A 20,386-nucleotide genomic window follows, 5' to 3' on the forward strand; every position below is an offset into this window, starting at 1 on the left:
GACTTAAAAAGCAGAACTGCCTAGCTGGATAAGAAGATAAAAAAGCTCTCTGAAGAAAATAACTCCTTCAAATGCAAAATGGAACTAAAGGAAGCTGGTGACTTTGCAAGAAAGCAGGAAGAAATAAAACTCTTAGAAAAAAGCCAAAAATTAGAAGAAAATATGAAATATCTCATTGGAAAAACAACTGAGTATGAAAACAGATCCAGAAGAAATAATTTACAAATTATTAGACTATCTGAAAACCATGACCAGGAGAAGAGCCTAGAGTTCATTTTTCAAGAAATAACACAGCAAAATTGTCCTGAGATCCTAGAAGCTGAGGGTAAAATAGAAATCGAGAGAATTCACAGGTAACCCCCTGAAAGATATCCCAAAAGAAAACCTTCCAGGAATATTATAGCCAAATTCCAAAATTCTCAAGTCAAAGAGAAAATTCTAAAAGCTGCCAGAAACAATCAATTCAACTACTGAGGCTCCATAGTCAGGATAACACGGGATCTGGCAGCATCTACATTAAGGGCTTGTAGGGATTGGAATATGATATTCCGGAAGGCAAAAGATCTTGGTTTACAACTGAGAATCAACTACCCAGCAAAATTGAACATCCTCTTTCAGGGGAAAAGATGGACTTTCAATGAAACAGGGAACTTTATATTGATAACTCATGAACTTTCTCATTTATAAGAGCAGTTAGAAGGAGTATATAGACAGGATATAGGAAGGAGTGGAATAAAACGGTATGATGTGGTAACAGGATGGAGTCAATGGGCAATGGGGGAAAGTACTGAGAGGAAGGAAAAAGGAGATGAAGAAGAAGCTGAGAGATTTCACATAAGAGTCAAGAAAAAGTTTTTTCAATGGAGGGTAAGGAGGGAAGGCAAGGGGGAATGAATGAGCCTTCATTCTCATCAGAAATGGATTAAACACTTAGAGGAAATGACATACACATTTAATAGGGTGAGGAGATCTGTCTTGCCCTAGAGAAGGATGGGTGGAAAGGGACAGGATGAGGGGGAATCGGGGGAGGGAAGGGGGGCGAATAGGTGATAGAAGAGAGGGAAGATGGAGGGAAAGGGTACTCAGATGCAACGCACTTTTGGACAGGGCCAGGATGAAAGGAGAGAGAGAATAGAATAAATGCAAGTGGGGAGAAATAAAGTAGAGGACAGGTAGTAATAGCAACTGAAGGAAAAATATTGAGGCAACTTCTTTGGTGGACTTATGATAAAGAAAGCAACTCACCCCAGAGACAGAGCCATTGAAATCTGAACACAGACTAAAGTATATTTCTTTCTCTCCTTCTATATTCTTGAGGTTTTCCATCTTCTTGGGGGGGGGGTTATATTTATTCTTATGTTTACTCTTATAAAATCCAATTTGCATCAATGTATGTCATGGAAACAATGTAGAGACTGTCAGACAGTCTTCTGGGGGGGGAGGGAAGGGAGGAGAGGGGGGGGAAATTGTAGAATTCAGAGCCTTGAAAAAAATGATGGGTGCATATTACTATTGTATATAATTGGAAAACAAATAAAATGTTAAAAATATACAAAAGAAAGTTCCTAAACTTTAAATCAGCCTTTGTACAGTTCTCTCCTAGGGATTCCTTTTCTGCCCTTTGGGATTTGGCAGGAGCATAATCCTTCTCCCACTAATAGCCTTTCAAATCCTTTAAAACTGCCATAATTTCTTCTCTAAGTCCCTTCTGTATTTTTATATATGTATATATATATATATATATATATATATATATATATATATATATATATATATATATACATATATATCCCTAGTTCCTTGAGTCAATCCTTGCTTCACCATCCTAGGATGGTGCCTAAAGTATTCTTTAAATTTTGTATTATTTCCCCCACTATGTTGCCCTTCAACCACTGGGTCACTGACTCTCACTATTATGAGACATTGTAGGGTAATTCAAAGCCAAACCCTAAACAGCGATGCCCTAGTTTCCCTAGACATAATGTGCCAACCTTAGGGACAAAGAGAAGGAGGCAAAGAAAAAAAGAAAGAATATTAAATCAATCTTTAAATTTACTTTTTTTAAATTAACATTTATTTTCTCCTCTTCCCCACTAAAAAAAAGAAAAAAAGGAAAAACTCATAGGGATTACATTTGGAATTATAGAGCCTATAGCATTCATATCTGAAATGACCATCTAATACTACTTCTTAATTTAATATTGATTCATTCAATAAAGAAATATTAAACCCCTACTTACATGATCTAAAAATATATACCACATGCCTCTTTCTCTCAAAGGGTTACATTCAAATAGGGACACATAGCTAACTAATACATTAGCAAGAGTGAGATCGCATTGTACTGTAGTAGAAGATGACTATATGATTGGATTGACTGATGGATTAATTGATCGAGAGTGATCCCCAAAATTCATTTTCACCCTGGGGTTGGGTGTATGTGTCTAGGTTGGGTCTTTATAGAGGAGGTGTCTCCTGAGTGGAATCTTAAAGGAAGGGCAGGAAGGGACTTCAGTAGTAAGCTCAGTGACTGGCATGTGCAGTAAGTAAGTGCTTAATATTTATTGGCTGATTGACAATTCCAGGCTTTCCAGAGGTCATGAGAAGGCCAAGACAAGAAAAGGAGTAAATAGTCCAGTTTAAACAGGATTCAGAAGAGAACTTGAGGGGAAGTATTTAATAGAAATTATAAGTAGGCAGGTTGAAGAAACTGTGAAGAACTTTGAATACCTGAATCTGGAGTTTATTCTTTATTTGATATACAATGTTGTGTTCATTTGTTTCATTTGGGTCTAACTCTTCATGATCCCATTTGGGATTTTCTCGTCTAAGAGATTGGAATGATGTTACCAATTCCTTCTCCAATTCATTTTACAGATGAGGAAACTGAGGCAAACAGTTACTTGTCTAGGATCACACAGCAAGGAAATGTCTGAAGTTCAGATTCAGTTCTTCCATTCCAGTTTCAGCACTCTATCCACTGTACCAGTTAATTGTCCTTGATATGCAGTAGAAAGATATTAAAGATTTTTGAGTAGTGAAGTGACATGACCAGAATGTAGGATATTTGCTTCTATAAGGGTATGAAAGATGATTTTAAGGGAGTGTAGGCTGAAGGGAGGAAGTTCATGCTATTGACAACTGTACAGAAGAAAAGGTTTGGATTAGAATTTTTAAAAATAAGACTGAAGTGAAGCTGGATGTGGTAGATATGGTGAAAACAGAAATGCCAGGACTACTACTTAGTAGCTGATAGGTATGTGGAGTACAGGAGATATGTTAAAAACGTTCTTGGTTTGGCAGTTCATTCAAGCCTAATGTCTATTTCACAAACATTTACCCCACAACTCTAGGGAGAAAAAGCTTGAGCTGAATTCCAATCCAGCATGATACTATTCCTTTGACCTCTTTCCCAAAGCACTACTAGGATATCTTGTTACTTTGGGTCACAAGAGCTGCATTTGTTGTCTTCTACTCCACTGGGACGCAAGCAATGACTACAGGGTGGTAGAGATGTCTACAGTATTACAGTGAAATAGAAACAAATATTTAGAGGTTGCCCTCCTGAGACCATAAAGGGAGGCAGAAATTTTCTAACTGTACAACTGACTATAACTGTGTAGAGTATAAGCTCCTTGAGGGTAGGGACTGTTCTCATGTTTTTTATTTTTATCTTTGTATCTGAAGTTCCTGGAATATATAGGAGGAGCTTAGTAAATGTTGATTGAAGCTTGACTGAAGAAGAGATGAGAAAACATACCTTCCTCCATTCCTCCTCTTCTCTTCAGAAGTTGGGGAATGATTGTGGAAATCACTTATGCTGTCAAATTCAATTGTTTTGATTTGCCTTACTAAAATGCTTTTCTCTTCTCCCTCTTTTTTAAAAATTATTTTTTCAAAAAGGAAATGGTTCTCTGGCTAGAGGATATATATATATATGGATATCTATGGATATAAAGGTGATAAAACAAAAGACACCAGTAAAAATTAATGAAAAGATAGATGAACTGAAAAAATCTAAAAAACATTTTAATTGTATTAAATATATGAGATACAGGTGAAATCTTACTTGAATGACTCATAAGTCTCAACATACAGTTGGTTTTAAATTCTTCCTAAAGTGGCTAAACTAACTGCAAGTACAGCTAAGATTTTATCCAAATACCATCCACCCACCTAAGACTTACCCAGAAAAGACCCAAAACCAATAAAGTTGCCCTAGTTTATCTTCCACACCCTCCTTCAGACTATGAAGACTTCTCTAAACCAGCTCTCTCTTTCCTTCTTAGTTTGACCATAAATCATAGGGTAAGGTCCCCTTTTGGGGGAAGGTGAGGATTAGTCTTGTAGGGCTGACTCCTATTAATAATCAGGGAATAAGACCCTTTTCCTGTAAAAGAATTTCAGGCTCCTCATAGTGGCAAAAACAATGAATGTAAAACATGGTTCAGGCCTTAAAAGAACCTTATAGTTTGAGAGGTAGGTTTAGGGAGGAAAGGGGAGGAGAGGGGAGTGAAAAGTTAACAGTATAAGGCAATAATCCTAGAGATGTCACAAAGCAGACCAAGATTAATGCCAAATGTATAGAGAAGATAACTACTGTGAGAGTACCTTTTAGGTGTGTGTGTGGTATTCAAAAAAGGTTGGAGGTTGGGAGAAGTCTTAAATAAAATGTGGGTAAGGAGTTTTTAGATGGCATGTCAGATAGTGTTTAACATGGGACCAGGAAGACCTGGATTGAGTCCTGTACCTGTATTTTTACTAGTATAGGGAACTCTCAGTTTAGAAAACTTTTATTAATACAGTTTGGCACCTTCTCTGCAATTTTTAAATGAACTAAAGTACTGAGAAGTTAAGTGATTTCCCAACCTGCATATATCAAAGGTAAGCCTTGAACTCAGGTCTTCTGGCTACAAGAGGATGGTTCCCTAATCTACACTATATCATAACTGCTTCTCAGATGTGAATGGTCATTTATTGTAGTCATCATTCCTTGGAACTCTTCTCTTTATGTAAGAAGCCCAGTTTCTGGGTACAGCATTCACCAAACCTCAATCCACTTGGTTTCTGGCATCTCTTCTAGCCTCCTAATCAGGGCTAAAAACTAAAATTATTTGAATTCAACTGAAGGAAAGAACTAAGAGCTGTCACCCTAGTCAGGGGAATGGAATGGCTGGGCTGGGAACTGACTGATCCTAGAGACTGAGAGCTGTCCCCCTACTTAAAAAATGGAATGACTGGGCTGGGGACTGGCTGATACTGGCTGTTCTCCCAGAGCATGAGTTAAGGGTTCACTGGTGGAACCAGCAAATTCTTAGGGAAAATTACTAAGACTAAGTGAAGTCTTTGTTGGGACAGAACTCTCTCCTTAGAACTGTCCTTAAGGTCCAACTTTTTTTTTTTTGTAGGATTTTGCAAGGCAAATGGGGTTAAGTGGCTTGCCCAATGCCACATAGCTAGGTAATTATCAAGTGTCTGAGACCAGATTTGAATCCATGTACTCCTGACTCCAGGGCCGGTCCTCTATCCAAAGCACCACCTCTAGCTGCCCCAAGATTCAACTTTTAACTTTTAATTGAGACCAAATCAGTGTATCAGTGTACAGTAACTTCCAATATGGAAATTCTCACAACTTTATTGCAAGTTCCCCCAATTGTAATGAATTCTTAAGTTGTCTGTGACACCAAGAGGTCAAGTGACTTGCCCATGGTCACACAACTTAATATGTATCAGAGTTGGGACATGTTTTCCAGAAGCCCTAATCTACAATGGCCTCTGGTCCAAAAAAGTTGTGGAAAATTGATTCATGCAACATTAAATCTGAAAGTGACCCTTAGAAATCAAAGGATCATAGATTAGAACTGGAAGGGACCCTAGAGGCATCAAATCATTTTCCTGTTTTAATAGATAAGGAAATAGACATAAAATAGTTAAGGACCTGTTCAAGGTAACATAGCTGTAGATTTCCATCAGATTTGAACCTGGGTATTAAAAATTAAGGCCACTTGCCTTGTCCATCATCCTCTGGTTTCTGATTTGGGGGAACCCCTGTTGCTATAGAAGAGTTAAAAACCCAAATATTACAAATTGCTTTAAAATGTAATTAGGTTGGGTAGCTAGGTGGAGCAGCAGTGAATAGAGCACTGGCCCTGGAATCAGGAGGATCTGAGTTCAAATCCGAACTCAGACACTTAATGACTTAGCTGTATGACCTTGGGCAAGTCATTTAACCCCATTGCCTTGTTAACAAATGTAATTGGGACAAAAATAAAATATTAAAAAAAATTTTTTTAAACCAACACTGAAAAGACCCCACTATAAAACTAAAATTTATCATAGAACTCTCCTTCACCTATTCCCTCAGTCAATCATGAAGTTGATCATGGCAAAACTGGTTCTGGCTGCCTGGCAACAACACCTGTCTCCTTTCTTTCCCTTTTATCACATCCCTCAGTCAGTTTGATGTTCTTTAATGATACCTATTACATACATGCCCACATCCTTGTTATTCTTTTTTTCTCTTCAAGGCTTATCCTTGACTTTAATTTTTGACTCAGTTTGATTCTATTTGGATAAAAAGGGTAGGGAGAATGTAAATAATCACCTTTCTTCCCAAGACTTCCCCACCCCTTCCCTCCAATCAAGGATGATTCTCTTCTCCCTTTCCCAGAAGTCCTATATTCTGATACTGTGTCTCTCCCCCTACCCCCCCCCCCCCAACTCGTGCCCTCCCTTAGTTATGTGTTCTTTGTTCCTTTCCATCAGGGTTCCACTGTTGCCTCTATTTAAAGAAAATGGAGGCACTAGGATGTAAAAAGGAAGACCATTTTTGCCCAAGGAAAATTCCTCCATGAAGGACCAGATAAACTGGAATTGCCTGGAGTTGAAACAGTTGAGACTGTTTTCACCATTCACTTTGCCTGGGGATTTAGAAGAACCAGAAGAAGGCTCGTGGGTCTTGGGTTTAACTGTCCTATAAAATATAAGAACAAGTATTAGGAGAAATGAGTAGAAGAGACTCAGGCTAGAGTCAGGAGTAAACTATTCAGTGCAGATAGTTCATAGTGTTTCATCCTTGTTTAAATTAGTCTGGTCCTTGGGGATGTTAGCAAGTCACAGAAGCATAAGATAATAGAGCTGGGAGAGGGCATTGCAGATCCATCATCTCCTCCTCATTTTTGCAGAAGGAAACAGACTGAGAGGCCAGTTGCTCAGGTCACCTAGGTAAATGAGGAACAGATCTGCTCTTCCAACCCAGGTCTGCTGATTCCAAACCCAGCATCCCTTCCAATAGACAATACTTCCCCTCCCCTCCCCATCCTGTCCATTCCTCTCATCCTTATAGAAGAAGAAACTGAGGCCCAGGGCAATTAGGTGATTTGTTCCAAGGTGATGCAATTGTTAAGTAGTGAAATAGGGAGGGGAATCTTGGACTATCTGACAATAGATTCCTGTTCTACTAGGTCATACTATGTTTGTTGTCAGGTACTGTATTGTTTGTATTGCTCCAGAGCCCCCCTGCCTTAGTGGCTCAGTGCACTGGCCTTGGAATCAGGAGGTTAGGAGTTCAAATCCAACCTTTGACACTTGACTCTTACTATCTATGTATGTGATCCTGAGTAAGTCACTTAATCTTGATGTCATAGCTTCAGTCATCCCAATTCATATCTGGCCACTGTACTCAGAGTGCTCTAGAGGAGAAAGTGAGGCTGATGACTTAGCACAACATCCCTTCAAATCCAATTCCTGTGCTTGTTATGGCATCACCTCCCCTGATGTTGATGTTCTTCAAGAATGGAGAACAGACAGTATTAGTGAAGGAAGAGATGATGAGAACAACTATTTGATCCTTGAATTAAAACCAAAGAATGACCCAAAGCTTCAGAAACAGGGCAGCCATAGACTTACTCTGATGAGCAATGAGATCATTGTTTACTCATTGGCAAATGGAGGGAGGAAGAGTGGAGTGAGCCCAAAGCAGTCATTGTACTACCTATTTATCAGCAACAACAATTCATGGTGAGCCTAATATGGGTATGATGGCATCATGACTGAATTATATTGCAGACACTGATGAGCAACCACTGCAATCTTATAACTTTTTGCACAGTGATCATTTTAAATCAAAAAGGCCCTTTCTCATTTTGTGCATGAGAATTTCAGAGTTGCAAAGAACACCTCAGCTGCTGGAATCACCTGACCAAAATTATCTTGTATTTATTTGTGTATAGGCTACAGAGAATGGGCCTGTGGTTTCATTAGCATCTCTTAGATGAGAAAACTCTCTCTACCAGTACAAGCTGACACTCTTGCCTCAGAGAATTGCCCAGAAAATTGAGATCTCTCTCAAATTACCAGAGTCACAAACAGGGCTTGAATTCAGACCTTTCTGATTCTGAGACCAGCTCTCTGAGAGACTACTTTTCTATTTTGTATTTACTTGAGCATGTGGTTTTCTTTTCATAGAATGGAAACCCCTTAAAGGGAAGGACAGTTTCATTTTTGTCTTTGTATTTCCACTGCCTAGGATGATAGGCTTTATTAATTGAGTGCTCCCAATTCCAACCCCTGGGACCAAACAGAATAAATCTAATCCCTTTTCCAGAAAACATTCCTTCATATGTTTGAAGACAACTGTAATGTAACAATCTGAATCTTCTTTTCTCCAGAAGACCCAGAGAGATAAGTGATCTTGTCTAACATAGAACTAGTTGATTCCAGTCATAGGTGACATTTTAAGCCAGTTCTCTAAATTTCCAGCTATTCATATCTATTTTCTCTTTTTCAATATTCATTACACTCTCTGGGTTCTAGTCTAGGGAAGAGATGACCAGAGGAAGGGACTAACCATTTTAAATTCCTACTAACATGCCCAGCAACTGGTCTAAAAAGGTAAGCATTCTGCTATAATCAACTCATTTGAGGAGATGGGGTAGCTCTCTCCAGGACAGGTGACTCATTGCTCCATCTCCACATCCCACATGTGCCTTAGGTTGTTGGAGGCATTCATGGATTATTTGAATCTACATTCTGGCTCCATCTACTCTAATGATGGCAATTAAGTGACTGGCAGTGACTCAGAATGGAGCTCTCTCAGAAACTTAAAAAGCCTGGTTTCTTAAGAAAGAGAAACTCTAAGAGGTGGTTTTACTTTCACTTTCCCATTGAGTGTAGAGTGGAGGTCAGGAATTGTTCTGTACACATATGACTGTTGACAGACTGAAGGTTGCTTATGGCTTTTGTTATTGGATTTTTCCCTTCAGTATTGGAGTTCTTCCAAATTTTTGGACTGTTTAACATAATTCACACTGTGCTCAAGAGGGAACTGAAGATCAATATGGAGACTTTAGATCATCAACCAGGAGCTCTTGGAGCTAGAAGTAAATCAATTAATCAACAGGGACTTATTGAATGTCTATGCTAAGGAGAAGAAAAAATTGAGTAAGCTCTCAAGAAGCTTACATTCTATAAATGTGTGGTCATCCAAATGATTAGAATCTAGTTGGACTCTGAAGAAATTATGACTTAGAAATTTGAAATGGTTCTGTCCAAGGTTATAGATCAATTGAAGGGTGGAGTTGGAAGTAGATCAACAACAATAACTCATATTTATTACATTTTTATGTTCTAAGTACTTTCCTGTGAGTTACGTAGTGCAAATATTATTGCCCTCATCGTACAGATAAGGGAACTAATAAAAGCTTTGAATTTAAATGTTTTTAGAGAGAAGAGCAGAGTGCTACACATAGCCAATAAGGATTAGAGAGGAAGAGTTTATAGGTATTTCTATTTTATAGGTGCCCTTTCAAGAAGAATGTATAGAAAATGAGAGATAGACCTTAAAGATATCCCATATTATTCTTATTCCCTCATGTTGCTGATGGAAATACAGAGGCTCAGAGAGATGTCATCCAACTGCTTATGCCACCTGGTTTCAAAGTTCAATATTCTTTCCAAGAGAAAAATAGAGCTTTATATTAGAAATATTAATTTTTTTTGCATCACAGACCCCCTTGGCAATTTGGTGAAACCTATGGACCCCTTCTCAGACTCATATTTTGAAAAGTGCAAATAAAATACATAAGATAACAGATAAAACCAATTATATTGAAAAAGTTATTAAAATTTTTTTAAACAAGCTTACAAACTCCATGTTAAAAACCTCTTCTTTATACCATACAGCTTAATCCTGTCTAGATTTAGAGCAAACAGACAGGTAGGCCAACCTCTTTCCTTCCATCTTTTCTATAGCGAAAAATATGTTCACAGGCCTTGCTCACTTTAACAGGGGAGTTCCAAGCAAGACTGGTTATATCAGGGCTATAATTAGAAGTTCTATTGCCTGAGGACAGGTAAAATAGACAGGAAAAGCATAGAATACTATGCCTGGAGAGAGGGGAGAGGGGATCAAGATGTCATAACACTGGAAACAATGTAAAGATTATCAGACTGCCTTCTCTGGGGGGGATGGGGGGAGGGAAGGAGGGTGGAGGAAAATTGTAAAATTCAAAACATTATAAAAAAACTTTACAAAAAACTGCTATTGTATATAATTGGAAAACAATTAAAATATTAAAAAATAAAACTTTTTAAAAAAGAGATGTCCTGACACTAGAGTAAGCTGCATCATTATGATAAAGGTACTGACTTGTCAGAAGAGGAACCTGAGAATCACCTTGAGGATAATCACTCCTTCCATCTTCCTCTCCTCCATGATGGTACCCTGGGGCAAATTTCCATTTATCCCAGGATAGTTATGACTCTGTGTGGAGTTAGAGTGGGAAGAAGATAATGTGGTTTCCTCTGGGCAGGGTCACCTCCCATCTTTCTCCTTTCCTATCCCTCTCTCATAGATTGAAATGAATCTTGTAAATTCACCAATGGCAATTCTGAACTCCTTATTAAAATACAGACACACTCATTGGAAGGAATATAAGAAGTCATCTGCTACCCCCCTGCCCAGGAGGTTAGCCAGCAGAAAACTCAGTAACTGGTAGCTAGAGGGACACTGAGGGGAGTGAAAGAAACATTTGGCCTATGCCAGCTATAGTTCTAGAGGTTGAGGAATTTCCAACTAGTTGCACCCCTTTGTGGTTGGCTATCATGCACCCTATCATCTCCCATTGGGTAGAAACCAGCTTTGGTTCTGGAGGCTGGGACTCCCAACTAGCTGCACGCCTCTGGGTTTGGCTATCATGTACCCTACCACCTCCCAATGGGTAGAAACCATCTTGGAGGCTTTGAATCTTATCTGTAACTTTCAACTCAACTTGACATTATAAAATCATTGTCTATGAAAAGTGGTTTCATTCTTCTTCCACTGTAGGTCAAACACCTAATTCTCCCAGCCAGGGACACAGTGGGGTTCTCCTGGGACGGGAAAATAACTTCTGGTCCACAAAATTCTTATTTACCTAGTTTATGCTAGAATCAGAAGTTACTCCTGCCTGGAGCTCATGGACTAGACCAGGTGAGCTAGGCTTTGTAAACTCTTTCTAGATTCAGTCTACTCAGCTTTGGACCCAGAGCAACCAAGCTGAACTGGTCTTGGCTCCATAGTGGAGAGATAACTTTTCAGGGGATCAGGAGAACTGGTCTCTAACTCAAGCTCTGCTAATGACCAAAGACAAATTGCTTCACTATTCTGGGATTCTTTTTTCTCACCTAAAAAACAAAACAGGATCATGATACCTAACTGACTGACTTAATAGAGTTGTTGCCAAGATTAAGTGAGATAATGAACATGCTTTAAAAACAAAGCTTTGCGGGTTGTTCATAAGACTATATGTATTTCAGAGAGTGGTCTTCTCAAAGAGGAAATGGGCATCAGTCACTTGGCTCAATCAAATAAAAGCAGAGATAATAAAGGAAAAGAGGCCCATTTTGCCTCATTATTTGGGAATCCTCCCTCTCCCATCCTTGTTTGAGAGGGAGTGGAGGGAAGAGCAAGTCATTCTTAGGCCAGGATAAATCTCAGAGCTTTAACCTTGCAAGGTAAGAGTTTTTGTCTGCTCCCAAGCTTGCTTTCCATTCTCTCTGTTTTCTTAGATATATAGTTAGTTAATCCTCTTGTTTTCCCTAGGTTGGCAATAATAACAGAGGGGGGCAGATTAATTACTGACTGGCTAGTCCTGTTTCAAATATATGGAGTGCTAAAAACACATAACTGATCCTTCATCAGCAGGTTTGTCTCAGCCCCTTGGAATCTCAAAACATGTCTCCATATGTCTGTGTTTGCCTATCTCCTTCTCCTGCTCCTCCTTTTTAGGTTTTGTGGGTATTATATTGCTGTGGAGAGACTTTCCCAAGGACCTGACCACTCCTGAGGGCTCTGCTAGCCCAGGTGGAGATACTAGGTCACCTGGGGTTATAACTGCACTTGTCTGCCATTTAATAGGCTCCAGTTATAGCTACTTGGAAGAAGCAATAAGAAGAATCGGTATCCACAGAGTGAGAGCCTTTCTGTTGCCTGTGTGCTGTGAATGGCCCATCTGGATTATTAAATCACTTGCTCAGGGCCATTGACTCCTTTTCGTCTTTATCTCAGACTGCAGCTGCTGAGACTAGCAACTTTTGTGCCCATATATCTTTTTGTGAAATTTCAGCTTCTCTAGGGTCATAAATTGCCTGGCCATGTTTCCTTAGCGCTGGGAGGACCTAGGGACAGAAATCGCCTTTAGAATTCTTCAGGCATGAACATTCCATTATTAGAAGGGAGGAGAGGGAAGCATTCCACTCAGATTCTGTCAGAGAAGAGGAAAGGAAGGGAAAGGAGCAAGCTCCTACTATGTGTCCCCAACTAGCCTAAGTGCCTTTTACAAATTATTATCTCATGTGATCCTCCTGGGTGGTGGTATTATGATTAACCCAAATTTATAGTTGAGAAAACTGAGGTACATTGATCCACAGGATATGCCTGGAATATAAGCACTGTGTCTCTAATCCTCCTGCTTCAAATAAGAAAGGTTCAAATGGGAAGAAATAGGAAGTAAACCAACATTCTCTTAATGAGCCCCATGGGAATGTGGGAAGCTTGGTGTGAGAGTTAGTGAATCTGTACATTCACTATCAGAAACAGTACATAAGGAATGGAAACCAATACTATGCTGACTATATCCACTGGAGTGGCTGTACAAAGATTTAAGTTGTTCTCTCAATTATTTTTTTTTTATAATCAGATTGCTTGTTCCTTGAGAACAAGGACTACATTTCCTATTTGTTTTGTCTTTTCCATGTCACCTTGCACAGCATTAGGCACCTAGTAAGTGCTCAAAAATTCTAAGAAGAGAGGAAGGAAAAGAGAAGAAGGAAGGGAGGAAGGGAGGAGATGGGAAGGAAGAAAGAAAGGAGAAAGAAAAGGAAGTAGGAAAAAAGGAAACAAAGGGAGGAAGGGAGTGGAAGGAAGGAGGAAAGAAAGGAAAAGAGGAAGAAGGAAGGAAGGGAAGAAAAAAGAAAGGAGGAAGAATGGAGGTCCAGAAATCTTAATTTAAAGCTTCATTTCTTTGGATCTTTTTTTTTGGGGGGGGGGTAAAATTTCAGCTTTGATCATTCTGTAGTTCACTTAAGTCTATTTTCAGAGGCAGATTTGGGACAGCAACGGGAACCCAACCTGGCTGGCAAATAAATAGGGGTAGCCACTAGGTAAATTGGAAACCGGCCACTAAAGCCTCAAGCAAGGACAACACAAGACATAGGCTCTCAATTTCAGCAAATAATGAGTAAAATGACCTCCAAGGAGTATTTTGTCTTTCTGGCAATACCAGGTACTGTTGCTAAGCCTGATCAAAATGCTAATCTTCACCACCAAATACATAAAATGACTGAAGCTCTTCTCATAAGTGAGGGAATATCTTCTTATACTTCAAGGAATGATGATGTGGTTCAGTGAGAGGCTTAAGAAGAGTGATCACCCAGAAATGGACATGGGGGAGAAAGAAAAAATGAATATGGCCATGAAGTACCAAAGTAGGTTATTTTAAAATTATGCTAATAATGAATTCCTTGAGGGACACAAATCTAGCATATATCAAAAAGTATCTGTAGACTGATGAAATCTGAGAATCACTTCTCACTTCATCAGGGAAACATGAAAAACAATGCAAGAGATCACAAATTCTTTGGATAAGATATTAAGGACTTCTGAGACATAGCCCATAGCTGCTACTTGAAGGTAGGTGCTTCAGAAGAGACAGGCAGACAAGTAAATTTTAAAAAGAATATATCTAAGAACAAGATTTGGATTTATGGTTCATAATTTAAAATATGGAAACAAGGAGTTTTGGACCAGGATTGTAGTGCAACCAATTTATAAATATATATTTGGAGTCTTGCAGATCTGTTCAAAAAGATTTTAAAATGAAAAAAGAAATGGGCTCAGAGGAGCCTCCATAAGTCTGCCAAACTAAATAGCATAGAGAATAGCAGCTACAATATAGGAAGAAGAATAGCAGGAGAGAGAGGTCCAGTAATTTATAGGACGTATAATCCAAGAAAGGAACTAGCAATAAAAGCCACTGCCTCAGCTGAATATGCACAAGGTAATAAATAGGATGAACTAGAGCTCCTTGTACAAGGAAGCAAATTGTTCTTCATATATCAGTGAGAATTAGTGAGAGAAGACTTATAACTGTAATAAGTCTTTGGAAGGGTACACATGATTAAAGGAACAGCATAGATAAAAAAGAGATGTGTGTGCAAGATAATCCTCTTTATTAAGAATATTTACTAGTGTTGGGAAGTCTAGGAACCATAAGTTAGGTAGTGTTTGAGTAAAGATCAATGTAAGGAGAAACAGAGGTGATATGGTTATGGGAATATACTATAGCCCACCTAGACAGAAGAAGAAAATAGATGAAAAGTTTGGGAAAGACAGAGGCATGATATATTGGTGATGAGGCATTTAGTCTATCTGTAAATGTATTGAAACTTTCTGTCTCTCTGTCTTTTTAACTTTGTCTCTGCAGAAAGCAAAACAATTGATTCATTCTTGGTTTCCCTTAATGATAATTTTGTTCAACATTTCAAGGAGGTAAAAAAGGGGTTTCTGTTCTGAACCTCATTTGCTGGTGGTTGAAGTGGAAAATGGTAGGTATATTGGAGGCAGTGACCACTTTATTATGTAATTTGTAATAGAGATGAAGAGAGCAAGGTTGAAAGAAGACAGATATGCAAAGTAGATTTTTGGAAGAACAATTTTAAACAGTTTGGGAAAGAGAGTTGGATCCTATAGGCTAAAGTTCTTTGGAGGATGTTGGTCCAAGAAGAAAGGAATGGTTTAAAAAATTAAATTTTGTTCGTTTTTTTAGTTTTTGCAAGGCAACGGGGTTAAGTGGCTTGCCCAAGGCCACAAAGCTAGGTGATTATTATGTGTCTGATTTGTCGGATTTGTGTCTGATGTGTTGGATTTGAACTCAGGTACTCCTGACTCCATGGCCAGTGCTCTATCCACCGTGCCACCTAGCCGCCCTAAAAAATTAAATTTTGAAGACACTTCAAATCATTCTAATATTGCAGAAAAGAGGTAGCTGCAAGAAAACATCAATGTAGATTTGCAGGCAAATCATCAACCAAGGAAGCTTCTTAAAAAGCATGTCCTTTAATGCCCTGGGGAATAAACCACTCTTTATTCATTATTTCCACGAATTAAAGCTTCACCCTTGTGATGTCACTGGTCCTCTTCAAAAAACAAGGAACAAATAACAATAATACATGTGTGTATTCAATCCTCTTTTGTCTATTTCTGATAAGAACAGTTCTTCTCATGCTTCCTTCCTGTTCTCCTTTCATGTTTTTATATTCTTCTTCTCATGCTGTTTTTGATATGTAAGGTCTGATTAAAAACTAGGGAATGTTTGGCCTGAAAAAGAGAATATAGAGTGGGATGTTTAGCTGATTATTTAAAGGACTATCATATGGAAGAATGATTAGACATCTGATTACACAGAGAGCAGAATAAGAGAAGTGGGTAGAAATTTCAAAGGAATAGACTTAGATTTGATATAAAGGAAAAACTTCCCAACCATTATTTATCCCAAAGAGGTATGTGCTGCTCCTGAAAACATGGGCTTACCCTTATTGCCTATCTTTTTTTTCTTTTCAAATAGTGGGGTTTTTTTTTTTTTCAGTTTTGGGGGATTAAGTGACTTGTCCAACATCACACAGGTTGGATTTGAGGTTGGATTTGAACTCAGGTCCTCCTGACTCATTTGGTGTTCTATTCACAGTGCTACATCGCAGCCCCTTAACGTTCATTTTTTTGAAAAAATTTGAGTTCCAAATTTTCTCTCTCTCTTTTTCATCTCCCCACTCCCTAAAATAGTAAGCAATTTGATTTAAGGTATATATGTGCAATCACCTCACTGCCTATCTAAACCATTTATTGGAGATATTGTAGAAAGGGATTCTTGGTTAGTTACAAGTTGAAGTGGATGAACTTTGAGGTTCCCATCTTTTATGATATTATTACTGAACTTTTATGAAGCCAGACTAGTTATCCACAGGAAACAGAACATTATTAGGTGCTTTGAGATAAAATGTAGTGATGGCTCTCTCTTTTTTCCTGTAAGGACTGTCTAAAAAAAATAAGGAAGTTTCACTTTCATTTTAATTCAAGGGAGGGTGGCGGGGAGCAAAAAAGCATCTATTAAGTTCAGACTACATGCTAAGCACATTAAAAATATTGTAGTCAATCTTCACTATAACCATATGAAGTAGTTGCTGTTATGATCTGCATTTTACAATTAAGGAAACTAAGGCAGACAGCTATTAAGTGATTTGTCTAGGGTTACACAACTAGTAAGTGTCTGAGGCTATATTTAACTTCAGATCTTCTTGTCTCCAGAGCTAACACTCTACTGTGCCATTTTAAAATATGTATTAGATATTATGCAGTGCAAACAGAGAATATTTTGACATTTTGACTTTGCTCTTGTTTAGTAGTTTTAGGGATATAGAGTGGGTGGATTCCAGTCAGAATGAGTTCAGTGGGATTGGGTTCATTTCACAAGTCATTAAAGAATCAATATTTGGGGTCAGTTTGAAGTTAAGAAATGAATACAGGTTTTTCCTATTGTTTAATTTTAAGACCTTGGTAGAAATCAGTTTGTTATACATTCTGTTAGATTTGTGACACATTAGCTATTAGCTCAGTAACATCAATATTTTTCTAAAATTAAGAATCCTTTTATAATGTGAATCACCCCTTTGCTCTTAGTTTATGTTATCTTTGAGCCAGTAAGCATACTCCTCACAGAGTTAGGTTTATGGTTATGTATGTATATAGGTATAGTGTGTTCTTTTAAGTACATCTAACATGACTCAAGGACCCTGCCCCAGAATGAAACTGAGAACCTGTAAGATCTGTTTCAGTAGAGACACTTGGTCCTTGTACTGATACATACCTAAGCAAATGACATAGAATTACTAAATGCATTTAATTTGAAAGAGAGATGAAAATGAAGGATTACTAACTCTCTTAGAAACTATTCCTGGAGGGAATACAGTTCTACTATTTTTTGTTTTGTTTTTTTGCAAGGCAATGGGATTAAGCAACTTGTCCAAGGTCACACAACTAAGTATTAAGTGTCTGAGGCTGAATTTGAACTCAGGTCCTCCTGATTGCAGGGCTAGTGCTGTATCCACTACACCACCTAGCTGCCCCTACATTTATGCTTTTCATCTCCCAGCACAGTAGTCTGGAAAAGAAACTTTTTCTTTCACAATGTTGGGGGAAATGGTGCATTGACTGGTGACCATGAGCCCCTCCCTCTTTGTACTCTTAGAGTCATCATTCCAGCTGCAGCTCTTCACCATCTCTACATGCTGCCAACAGATTCTAGAAGTCTCTGAAGCTATAAATTGCCGTTTCCTTTTTAGCTTACTTTCAGAAGTTAAATTGTACTTCCATTCCTGATCAATTCCATCATTCTGGGATCTCCAGATTCTCTCTCTAATCTCTAGAACCAGAATGTGGCCAATGAAAGCCACCATATAAGGGACCTCTGTTCAGCCATTTGTATCTCATGTCATTTATATTGGCACCCTATCCTGGTGAACCCAGATCTCTCCAACATCATACCTAATATTCTCTTCTACATAGCTTCATTTGGGCTCTCCTCTTTTCCTCTCTGTATGGAACACTTAGAAACTTCTCTCAGTGAGTGTTCCCTTGGTTCTAATAATGAGTATGTTCTAATTATGAGTATTTTCCTATTTGTCTAAAGAAAAGGATACCTAGAAGGCATAGATGAGTCCTGGGACAATGAGTGTTCACAGACAAAGAAGGAGAAGAGTTAGGAACTTAAGGAAGAGGTAAAACTAATTCTGGTAATTTGGTGTAAACTGAGAGGAAAAGGGGTGGGGTTGGTTGGATGAAGGATGGGCTGTGATATCACAGAGAACCACCCAATTATTCTAGAAAAGAGCAATTTGCAGTCTTTCTCTGCTAAAAAAAAAATCCATTACAGAATTATACAGCTGCTGATAGGAACTGGTCCTTGATCTAGTCACATTTCACTTTCTGTTTCTTGGAAATGGAAGCTTCTCCCAGCTTTGCCCACCCCCCATCAGACTTTCTCCTTCAAACCATCCTGTTTGATTTGAAAGGTATACTTGGAGTCAATACAATTTAGACTGTTAATATCCAAATGCTTTGCATCTCTAGAGCTTTTAAAAAAACATTCACTTTCGATTTCTCATTTAAGGATCATTTACTGTCCTATGATCCTGATTATATATATATATATATATATGTATATATATACATATATATATATATAATTAAGTATCTGAGGCTAGATTTGAACTCAGGTCCTCTTGACTCCAGGGCCAGTGCTCTATCCATTGAGCCACCTAGCCACCCCCTGTGATCCTGATTATTAAGGTAAGTAGGTTCATTTTCCAGGTGAGATTATAGCAACATGGCATGGTGGAAAGGGCACCAACCTAAGTTCTAACACTGACCATAATTTCTAATATTTATGTAGCATCTTACTGTTACAAAGTTATTTCAGATAATTTTATCTCAGGACACAATGCATTATTTAAAAATTTTTACACTATTTTACAAATAAGGAAACAAATTTAGAGGAGTTAAATGATTAGCTCAAACCTAGCTAGTGAGTGTGGCTGAGACTATAAGAGGAAATCATCTGGCTCCAAGTGTAGTGTTCTTTTCCTTACAATTTCTGCCCCTGTCACTGTCCTACTTTTTCCACCTTAGTTTCCCTAGCAAATGAGCAGGGTTAGACAAAACTACCTTTAGAGCCCTTTTCAGCTCTGACATTCTATATAACTTGCCCACCCAGGTTCTAAGTGCCTACTCCAGGTCCAGGAACAAGTCTTCCTCTTAATTTTCATTGAATTCAAATACACCAACTTATTATGTGTGATGAATTGTGAAGCTGAGTTTTCCTTTGACTTGTTTCCTTATGTCCCATGTCATTTTCTATTCATGTATTTGGCATGCTACTGACTACCCTGTTGACCCTGGGCAAGTCACTTAGTTTCTCTGGGCCTCAGTTCATTCATCTGAAAAATGGTCTAGCTCTAAAACTATGATTATTTAAAGTCTGAGCTCCCTGACCTGGCATCCCCAGTTCTTCACTCTCAAAAGTGTAATCTCATTCAGTTTTCTATTCTCATCAGTTACTGAAACTTGTCTTATATTTCATTCCTTCAAAGCTAGTTTCTTTTGGAGAACAGTTAGTTAATTTAAGTATTAGCTCAGGAATCAATTAGGTGGCTCAGTGGATAGAGTGCTGGATTTGGAGCCAGCAAGACCCAAGTTCCAATACAGCTTTAGATGCTTACAAGTTGTATCTGACTCTGGGAAAGTCACTTAACTCTGTTTGCCTTATCCACTGGATAAGGAAATGGCAAACCACTGAAGTAGCTTTGCCAGAAAAAAACTCCATGGACAAGTATGGTCTACTGGGTCATGAAGTGTCAAGACACTACTTAACAACAACAATCCATATTAATGCCCTAAAATTCCCCATTTACCTTCTCCTTGCCCTTCCTCAGGAAATGAGGGGGGACAAGAGAGGAAGGGAAATGTGCATTTTGATCTTTTGATGGTGATCTAGAGAAAATATCCTTGCCTTTATAGTCTTGCAAAGGAATGACTGGTCATGAATTGTGGGTCCACAGAGAGTACTACTAGGCAGACCATACCACACCACTATTTCATAAAGTGTAAGAGATTGCCTTATTCACTGAACACTTCACTCCACAGTAGACATTCCAAACCAGATATTGCTTCCTATTCTTTTTCCCTTAATAGGAATCCTAATTCAGGTGTGTTATTATTGAGAATTCTCACTCATTGACTAGTCAGTTTAAGAAATTGGGAAATTCAGTCAATCTGTTTCCTCTGGTTGCATTTCTT

This window comes from Macrotis lagotis, chromosome 8 (genome assembly GCF_037893015.1).
Source record: "Macrotis lagotis isolate mMagLag1 chromosome 8, bilby.v1.9.chrom.fasta, whole genome shotgun sequence".
NCBI classification, from domain to species: domain Eukaryota; kingdom Metazoa; phylum Chordata; class Mammalia; order Peramelemorphia; family Peramelidae; genus Macrotis; species Macrotis lagotis.